Genomic DNA, 9758 nt, shown 5'->3' with positions numbered 1-9758 from the left:
CACCCCCAGCTTTGCTGCGGGGGGCATCGCTCCTGGAAGCGCATGTACAACTGCATGCTACGGCCTGGGGCATGGCGTGTTTCCTGCACCGGGGGCTTTGCTGCCCCCCAAGCGCTCGCTGACACAGCCCTGTCAGTGGATTCCGGGGGAGACTCCTCCAATCAGCAGCCCCGACTCAGCACTGACACTGGATCCCACGGGAGAATCCCTCCAATCAGCACCAACACTGGATCCCAACAGAGTCCTCCACTAGCCACTCCCCCTCCCCCCCCACAATGATACAGGACTCTAGGGGACTCACCGCCACAGTGATACCACTGGATCCCATGGAGGGTCCCCTCCTGTAGAGAGGGTCACCCCCCAAGGAGCGTTACCAGAGCCCAGCTGGAACCGCTGCAGCTCCCCCCAGCCCAGGCCCTGCACCGGGTCCCCCAAGGGGCTGCAGCCTGGAACCCACGTGCTTGTGCACGGGCCTTGCGAGACGGGGAGGCCACGTGTGACTTGCCTGGGGGGCTACTTTGAAATCAGGGCTAGCGCCAGCTCTTCCTCCCTTGCCACCCACTGACTCTCCGCCCCCGCCTAGGCAGGGGAGACCTGGCACTGGTCGCCTCTTCCCCCACCCAGGGGAAGCCAGGCAGCCTCAGAGGTCTTCCCCTCCCCCCCCCCCCCCCCACCGAGCGGATCTCCCCCTGCGCCCTGGGGCCGTGGTTGGGGCAGGGCACGGCCCTGCTGGGGGGCGGGACGCAGGGTGAGCCACACAACGCCCGCTGGCCAGAGGGGGTGGGATGCTGCGAGGGCTCGTGGCCCCAGTGTTGCCAAGGCCAGCCCGTGGGTTACCCCAGGGTAACGTTGCCTGGGCACATGGGGGTGAAATTCCACCCAGCAGGGGGCAGTGCTGGGCATGCACAGACCAGCCGCTCTGACAGATCCCATCCAGCAGGGGGCAGCATGACATGCACACAGCAGCCCCCCACACCCACCCCTCTCTCCACACACACAAACACACACACACACACACACACGAGCCGCTCTGACAGATCCCATCCAGCAGGGGGCAGCATGACATGCACACAGCAGCCCCCCACACCCACCCCTCTCTCCACACACACAAACACACACACACACACACACACACGAGCCGCTCTGACAGATCCCATCCAGCAGGGGGCAGCATGACATGCACACAGCAGCCCCCCACACCCACCCCTCTCTCCACACACACACACACACGAGCCGCTCTGACGTATCCCATCCAGCAGAGGGCAGCATTATCCAGCCCCAGTGGGTCCCCCGGCCCTCCCAGCACGTAGGAGTGACAGTCCAGCAGGGGGCAGCGTTACACACACACACACAGTGCTCCCCCCCCCCCCCAACCTTGGGCAGAGGTGCCATTCTAACCTGCAGGGGGCAGCCTCACCCAGCTGCATGCGCACTGCCCCCACGTAGACATACTTGAGCACATGAAATTCCATCCACTAGGGGGCAGCACACACCCCACCCCCACCCCTCTCTTCAGCTCCCCTAGTGGGTGCCCTGGGCCAGACACTACGGAAAGCGTCGGCCTCTTTTGCACAGGGACGGTTTTAACTCGGGCCCGTTACGGACTCTGCCATGTGGAGGCCCCACCCCTCAAGTCCCGAGGCAGGGGATTGCCCCCGCCCACGCTGGGGTGGGTGGATCCCCCAGACAGAAGCAGCAAGGGCTAATGTTCTTGTATTATGAGTTTGTGTCGGGGTTTTGTTAGGTCGCCCGCCTGGGGGCTCCCCGGCCATTTCTTTGCAACGGCTCATTGGGATCCGCCTGGATCCTTTCCCCAGGTTCCGAGCCGCAATCTCTTCCCAGCACCACCCCGTCACTCCGGCCCCATCAGTCACCATCTCGACCCCCCTCCCCCCCCGACCTTGGACGCAGACATTTTTCCACATCGATCCTTGGCCGGCTGGCCCCGCTGCCAGCCCCGAGCCAAGGCCATGGGGGGTGACAGAACACTTTCGTCTGGCGAGGGTGTCCTAGACTCCCTGGTGGAAGGGGGACCCTGGAGAAGACCAGAAGAATGGCCAGACTGGGTCAGCCCTATGGTCCACCCAGCCCGGTGTCCTGTCTTCCGACAGTGGCCGGTGCCAGGTTCTTCAGAGGGAACGAACAGAACCGAGTGATTAGCGAGTGATCCAGCTCCTGGCCTCAGGACTTAATTTGTAATGAAAGAGGTGCCGGCGCTCAAGAAATTTTTTTTTTTTTTTACTTTCATAACGGATGCAGCAAGCCCAGAGGTGCCAGGGCTATGAACTGCCAGGCCCAGAGGTGCCGGGGCTCTGAACGGCCAGGCCCAGAGGTGCCAGGGCTACGAACTGCCAGACCCAGAGGTGCCGGGGCTCTGAATGGCCGAGCCCAGAGGTGCCGGGGCTCTGAACGGCCGAGCCCAGAGGTGCCGGGGCTCTGAACGGCCAGACCCAGAGGTGCCGGGGCTACGAACTGCCAGACCCAGAGGTGCCGGGGCTCTGAATGGCCGAGCCCAGAGGTGCCGGGGCTCTGAACGGCCGAGCCCAGAGGTGCCGGGGCTATGAACTGCCAGACCCAGAGGTGTCCAGGCTCTGAACGGCCAGGCCCAGAGGTGCTGGGCTATGAACTGCCAAGCCCTGGCACAAATTGAGCACTGCCTATTGTCCAGTCTCCACTTCTGGCAGCCAGAGGCCCAGGGACTGAGTGGGGTGTGGGATTGATTTGTGTTTGGGGGGGGGATCAGTGTGGTGAGCTCCCCCAGTAAAACCAGAGTGGAAGTCTGGGTGGAAACCTCCCCTCCCCCCCCCCCGTCAGCTGGGTCATTGGCTGGGACCAAACCTGGGACCTATGGGTTCAAAAAGCAGGCGCCTCTGCTAATTAAGCCAAAGGACCAGACTCTATAGCGCACTCAGTAGCTGACTCCTGAGCCGCCATACAAAGTCTGACCACTAGAGGGCAACAGAGAGACTTTTCGCTTGGGGGCACCCCCAGGCAATATTTGCAGAGCCCAGGGGTGCAGAGGCAGGAAGGATCCCCCCGCCCTCCACTGAGAGCAAGGGGCTGTGTATGGGCAGGCTGCGGGGAGGGGGCCTGGTCCCAGAAGGTAAGAGCAGGTGCTGAGCAGCTGAGGACTGGGGAAGTTGTGACACGGGTGGGGAAGGAGCCCGTGGGGGTGGGGCGGGACACTGCAAACTCCTGGCAGTGTTTGAAGTTTATTATTATTGTTTTAATCTTATTTAATTCCCCCCTTCCCCGCTCGAGGGTCGCGTGATGAGAGGCACAAAGGGTTAAGGAGACAGTAGGGGTCAGAGGCAGGTTCTTGGAGGGGGGGCAGAAACAGCCCCTCCCAGTGTGGGGCAGAAGAATAACAGCCCTCCCCCAGTGTGGGGCAAACAGGCTTCCCAAGGGGCAATCGGTCCCTCTCCAGCAGGGGGCGCTGTGAGCACCCCAGCCCTGTGGAAGGGCAGAGTTCGAGTATCGCCGCCCTAGCATTTCCCCTTGGAGCCGAGGACGCCTGACCCCAAGACGGAGCTCCGTGGTGCCTTGCATGGTGGCCAGTACCCGGTGGGAAGAGCACGACGCTCGCCCCATCTCAGCAGGGCCTGGCACTGCCCCTCCCGCCGATGGGCTGGCTGGCAGGCCCGACTCTGCGCCCACGGGGGCTGCCACTTCAAAGGGAAAAAAGAGCTAATAAAGTTTTCTAAACTTTCCTCCTTGTTCTGTCGCTGGGGGGATTTTAAGGGGGGCGGGGGGGCTGGGATAGCTCCATGCAGGGGCAGGAGCCACAGCCACCGGGGACCCGAGCAGCTGGGCCTCTCCCAGCTCCCAGGGCAGAGCATTGCAGCCAGCTACACACAGTTTCATGCACCGGGGAGCGAGCCGGAGCGCTGGTTCCTGTGTCAGTCCAGCTATTGGGGGTGGATCCTTAGGGTGCCTGGGTGAGGTTCAGATAACCATGGCAACAAGAGATCCCCACCCCCCACTTGCACTGGCCCCCAAGATCATGCTGAATCCTATAGGGCACAGATTTGACCAGGGTAACTCCCACCTGGCTCAGCCACGCTCCTGTCTAAGACCGAGAAGGATGCAAGATGAGGGTTCAAGTCCTGCCTCTAGCACAGACTTCTTGGGTTGCATTGCTTTAATAGCTCTGTGCCTCAGTTTCCCCCAGTCTGCAAAATAGTGGAGAATGACCCTGACCTGCCTTGGGGTAGGTTCATTCTGAGGCACTACGAGGATGGGGTGCCACATAAGGGCCAGCCTGGAGCTCCGGGGTCTGCAGGAACCAGCGCCTGTGGGCGAGTGGGCAACTCCCTCCTCTCCGGCACACGGGGGCAAATCACTAGAACTCTGCATGCGCATCTCTGCAGCAGTACGGCTGGAACCAGACCATCACCCTCATAAAGCAGGGGCCCCTATTGCTCGAGCCATCAGGGACTCTCCCTCAGCTGTTAGCTCTACAGGGACTATGACACACAGTGGTCCAGGTCATCACTTCACCACAACAACCAGGCTACAACTCAAACCCCTATGGCTTCAAGGGGGGGGGGATCTCTATTAGTCGTACGGGGTCTATGACTCACAGTGGGCACTCAAAGCCTCACCCTTGGTACGCCAAGCTCCCCGAGCCCCAGTGACCCCAGTGCCCAACTCACCAAGGCGTCTCCCTGAGGCAGAACCAGGGCCACAGAGTGACACCCCCCCATCACCCTGGCGAAGGTGCCACTGGTGTATATATCAGTGCAAAGCAGACCCAGGGGGAGGGTGTGACCCCCCCCCCGAGGTCAGAGATGACACGGTGCCACAACACCACCATCAGCTTAGCGTCCCTTCCCAGCAGTCCAGTGGGTGGCCAGCAGGGGGCACCCCGCTGGATCTATGCAATGGGGCGACCCTCCCCCATGGCATCTTGGACCCTGTTGCGACGCCGAGTGGCAACCAAAGCCCTCACGGCTGGCTCACGGCAAAGCCCTTACCCTGACGGCACAGACGCCCCATGGGGAGCCAACGCTGGCGGCAGAGAGACCCTTTTGCAGGTCTGAGCAGGGGCCGGATTTAGCAGAGAAACCTCAATGGGTCGGAGCAGAGCCAGGGCATGCGGGGCACTGGATCATGGGTCAAACAGCTGGCCCAGATGGGCACAAACCAGCCCACGTTGGCTCAGATCTTGCCACCTGCCCGCTAGCTTGCAACTACAAACTGCCTAATACCACCTAGTGGTCAGTCCCAGGATATCACAGAAGACCAACAGCAGTTGGGCCAATAAAAGATGACAGATGGCAGGGCCGGAAACGAAGTTGACATTTTTCACTGGTAACAGATTGTGTGGGGTTTGGTTTGGTTTATTTTAAAACAGAACATGGGATCTGCTCCCACCAAAACAGGGGGTCAGGGGAGGAGGGAGGGAGAATGGGGCGTGTGCTTGCGTGCATGTGTCTGTCCGTCTGTCCACCACAAACATTCGTATTTGTGATCATAAAATAAAGCCCCTCTAACTTTTCGGTTTCTGGCTGTTGGAAACTGGAAAATTTTGCCCCCAAACTCGGTTTTCAGGGGAAAATTTGATTGGGGGAACCTTTAAAAGGAAGAAAGGGAACGGGGGAGGGGTGTTTTGACGGTGTTTTTGATAAAGACTTTCGAGGAAAAGATTCAGTGAACAGGAGAGAAGTTTAGGTGAAGTATTTCCACATGGACAAAAAAAAATGTACTGGTGGCAGAGTTCTCCTCTATAGGCCAGGCTCCCTCGTCAGACTACATCTCCCATGATGCACCCTGGTCTCCCCTTATAGTGGGAGATGGCAGCCTGACTGCAGTGCCTCCTGGGAGTTGTAGTGCGGTTTCCTCACAGCCCTCATTCCCCTGTAGGGGCTGGCGTTCGCATGCAGCCCACAACTCCCCTGTTTTCAGACTTGCTGCTGTGGATGTAGTATTCCCACCTCCGCCATTGGCTGGCTGGATGACTTTGGGCAAGTGACCACCCCACTGTGTGCCTCAGTTTCCCTATTTTACAGATGGGGTTAATAACACGAACTTTTTTTGGTTTTGTTAAAGCAATTTGAGAGCCACTGATGTAAAGCCATGAGAAGCCCTAGAGAAGAGCAAGGGATTATTACGATTGATTCCAAACCACCCGGGTTTGGTGGCCTTCCCGGCAAGCAGCAAAAGAGGGTTTTCTGGGTGGAGGGTGCTCCCAGAGTGATGGAGGGTTGGAAAGGCGTTTGGCCGAGTTATTAACTCCTGTGGCACTCACACCTCGGAGCCCTGGTCACAGGCTAGGAACCTGCTGAGCTGGGTCCGCACAGCACCCAGAACAACAGGACAGTTGCTGTCCCTGGAAACCGGCACAGCCGTGAATACGGCTACGGTGCAGGGTAATGGAGATGAAGCCAGTGGCCCCCCAGTATGGCAAACACCCCCCCAATGGCAGCATTCCAGTCACTTTTCTTTAGGGCACATGGGGTTTCTCAGTCCCTGAATTCAAGCCAGTTCAAATTACATCAGACCCTTTCCCCCCAGGCCAGCCAGCTGTGGGTCTCCCCGGTCTCCTGGTCTCCCCACCCATCTCCCAACCCCCAGACATCACTCCGCTACTTCCTCCCTAGAGACCCATCCTGCAGCTAACCTTCCCCTGCCCCAGCTGGGAACCTTTTATACTCCCTGGCTGGCAGTCACATGACTCAATCTCCTGGCCCTGCCCATTTTCAGCTGGGTCTGATGACGCTCCCCCGTTCTTAAAGGGGCCACCTCTCAGAACTAGCCTGGGTGGTAGCAGGCCCCCCACAGCCCTAAACGAGGGCATGCCGCCTGGTTAAAGTAGGGTGACCAGATGTCCCGATTTTATAGGGACAGTCCCGATTTTTGGGTCTTTTTCTTATATAGGCTTATATATATATATATATATATATATATATATATATATATATATATATATATATATATATATATATATATATATATATATATTACCCCTCACCCCCCCGGCCCGATTTTTCACACTTGCTGTCTGGTCACCCTACCTGGTTAAAGGCAGGCGCTGATCCTCTCCCCCCAGCTGTTTTGCTGTTGTGGCGGGCGGGGGGAATTGATCGGGACAGGGCCGCGGGAGAGGCGCGTTCTCCAAAGCGAAGCGCTACAATGGCCCGAGCCCCACCCGCCTCCGCCAGTCCAGCCAGGTGCAATCTCCACCCAGGGCTGCGGACCCCAACGCTCTAGCTCCGGAAACCTCGGCAAGGGCCCAGCGCCCCCAGGCGCTGCAGGGAGCGTTGCCGATTGCTGGGGGCGCTAGGCCCATCTCTTGCTCTCCCTAGAACGCCCATAGGAGAGAGCGTTTTGATGCAAGCAGCACTAAGACCCTTTGCTTTCCGCGCGAGCTTTGAGGGCCGCTGGGAGTTTTTGAAGGACTCAGCTCTTTAGGCCGTGCTCCGAGCTGGAAGTTTAAAACCCCCTGGGAATGACAGCGAGGGAAGGGCCTGGGGGCCCACGCCCGAAAGAGGCCTGCGCAGCGGTGTGGGTCGCTGCGGGCTAAGTGGTGGGCTGGCTGTTGGTCATGTTATAAAGTGGGGGATTGATCAATAACATGGCAGGGTAATCCCAGCACAAGACTGTTCATCCCGCTTGGTGCAGCTGAGCCACTCAACTTGGGGGACACCCTGCGCAAGTCACTGTTCCTCTCTGTGCCTGCTTCCCCTTCCACTCTCGGGCAGGGTCTGGGCAGCGCCTGGCACAAGGGGGGCCCTGATCCTGGTTGGGGTCTGGGCAGCACCTGGCACAAGGGGGGCCCTGATCTCGGTCAGGGTCTGGGCAGCGCCTGGCACAGGGTGGCCCTGATCTCAGTCGGGGTCTGGGCAGCGCCTGGCACTATGGGGCCCTGATCTTGGTCAGGGTCTGGGCAGCGCCTGGCACAAGGGGGCCCTGATCCTGGTTGGGGTCTGGACAGCGCCTGGCACTATGGGGCCCTGATCTTGGTCGGGGTCTGGGCAGCGCCTGGCACAAGGGGGCCCTGATCTTGGTCGGGGTCTGGGCAGCGCCTGGCACTATGGGGCCCTGATCTTGGTCAGGGTCTGGGCAGCGCCTGGCACAAGGGGGGCCCTGATCTCAGGCAAGGTCTGAGCAGCGCCTGGCACAAGGGAGGCCCTGATCTCAGGCAAGGTCTGGGCAGCACCTGGCACAAGGGGGGCCCTGATCTCAGGTAAGGTCTGGGCAGCACCTGGCACAAGGGGGACCCTGATCTCAGGCAAGGTCTGGGCAGCACCTGGCACAAGGGGGGCCCTGATCTCAGGCAAGGTCTGGGCAGCGCCTGGCACAAGGGGGCCCTGATCTCAGGCAAGGTCTGGGCAGCGCCTGGCATGGGGTGGCCTGCTCTTGGTCAGGGCCTTTAGATGCGGTGGTAATATAAATAATGACCCTCGTCCAGATTTACTTTCCTGCCCCAGGCTTTCAATGCGTACCGTGCTTCTGTCACCAGCTGTGCCATTTGAGCACCACATCTGGGCTGTGGCACCACAGCTGCATGTGACAAGTTGATTGACAGCAGGAGCCAGGCCCCTCAAGGGCCTCCTGCTTCGGCTATTGACAAGACGCCAAGCACCAGAAAGAAAAGCTCCCTGCTGAGTGCCGCATCCTCGTGGGCCAGATCCCCACTTGGTGTAAAGCAGCGTCGCTCCACGAGGCCCGTCTCCGCGAGTGGCGGATCTGGCCCACGCTTCGCCCGTCGCCCAGCTGGCACCAGCGTGGCTGCGCCAGGGAGCGCCAAGGGCAGCCGTCGCGATCGCGGAGCGGCGCTGGCGGGGGGATTTGTCTGGAGGTTTCGCGGCGGCGCCACGGACAGGTAGCTGCCAGGCACAATACGGTGCCAATTATGCACAGCGCCGGCTTGTAAATATTTCATGCCCCTCCCTCTTCGCGGCTCACCGTCTGCACCAAGCCGGGGATGTGAGGGGCAGGCTGGGACGTGGGGAAGTTTATTCTGTCGAGATGAAGGGCCTGTCTTGTAGGAGGCTGGACAATGCACAGACCCTGACCGAGATCAGGGCCCCCTTGTGCCAGGCGCTGCCCAGACCCTGACCGAGATCAGGGCCCCATAGTGCCAGGCGCTGCCCAGACCTTGCCTGAGATCAGGGCCCCCTTGTGCCAGGCGCTGCCCAGACCTTGCCTGAGATCAGGGCCCCATCCTGCCAGGCGCTGCCCAGACCCCGACCAGGATCTGGGCCCCCTTGTGCCAGGCGCTGCCCAGACCCCGACCAGGATCCGGGCCCCCTTGTGCCAGGCGCTGCCCAGACCCCGACCAGGATCCGGGCCCCCTTGTGCCAGGCGCTGCCCAGACTCTGACCGAGATCAGGGCCCCATAGTGCCAGGCGCTGCCCAGACCTTGCCTGAGATCAGGGCCCCCTTGTGCCAGGCGCTGCCCAGACCCCGACCAGGATCCGGGCCCCCTTGTGCCAGGCGCTGCCCAGACCCCGACCAGGATCCGGGCCCCCTTGTGCCAGGCGCTGCCCAGACTCTGACCGAGATCAGGGCCCCATAGTGCCAGGCCCTGCCCAGACTCTGACCGAGATCAGGGCCCCATAGTGCCAGGCGCTGCCCACACCTTGCCTGAGATCAGGGCCCCCTTGTGCCAGGCGCTGCCCAGACCTTGCCTGAGATCAGGGCCCCATCCTGCCAGGCGCTGCCCAGACCCCGACCAGGATCCGGGCCCCCTTGTGCCAGGCGCTGCCCAGACCCCGACCAGGATCCGGGCCCCCTTGTGCCAGGCGCTGCCC

This window comes from Emys orbicularis, chromosome 19 (genome assembly GCF_028017835.1).
Source record: "Emys orbicularis isolate rEmyOrb1 chromosome 19, rEmyOrb1.hap1, whole genome shotgun sequence".
Lineage (NCBI taxonomy): Eukaryota > Metazoa > Chordata > Testudines > Emydidae > Emys > Emys orbicularis.
The sequence above is the reverse complement of the archived record's forward strand: the minus strand, read 5'-3'. Positions refer to the sequence as shown.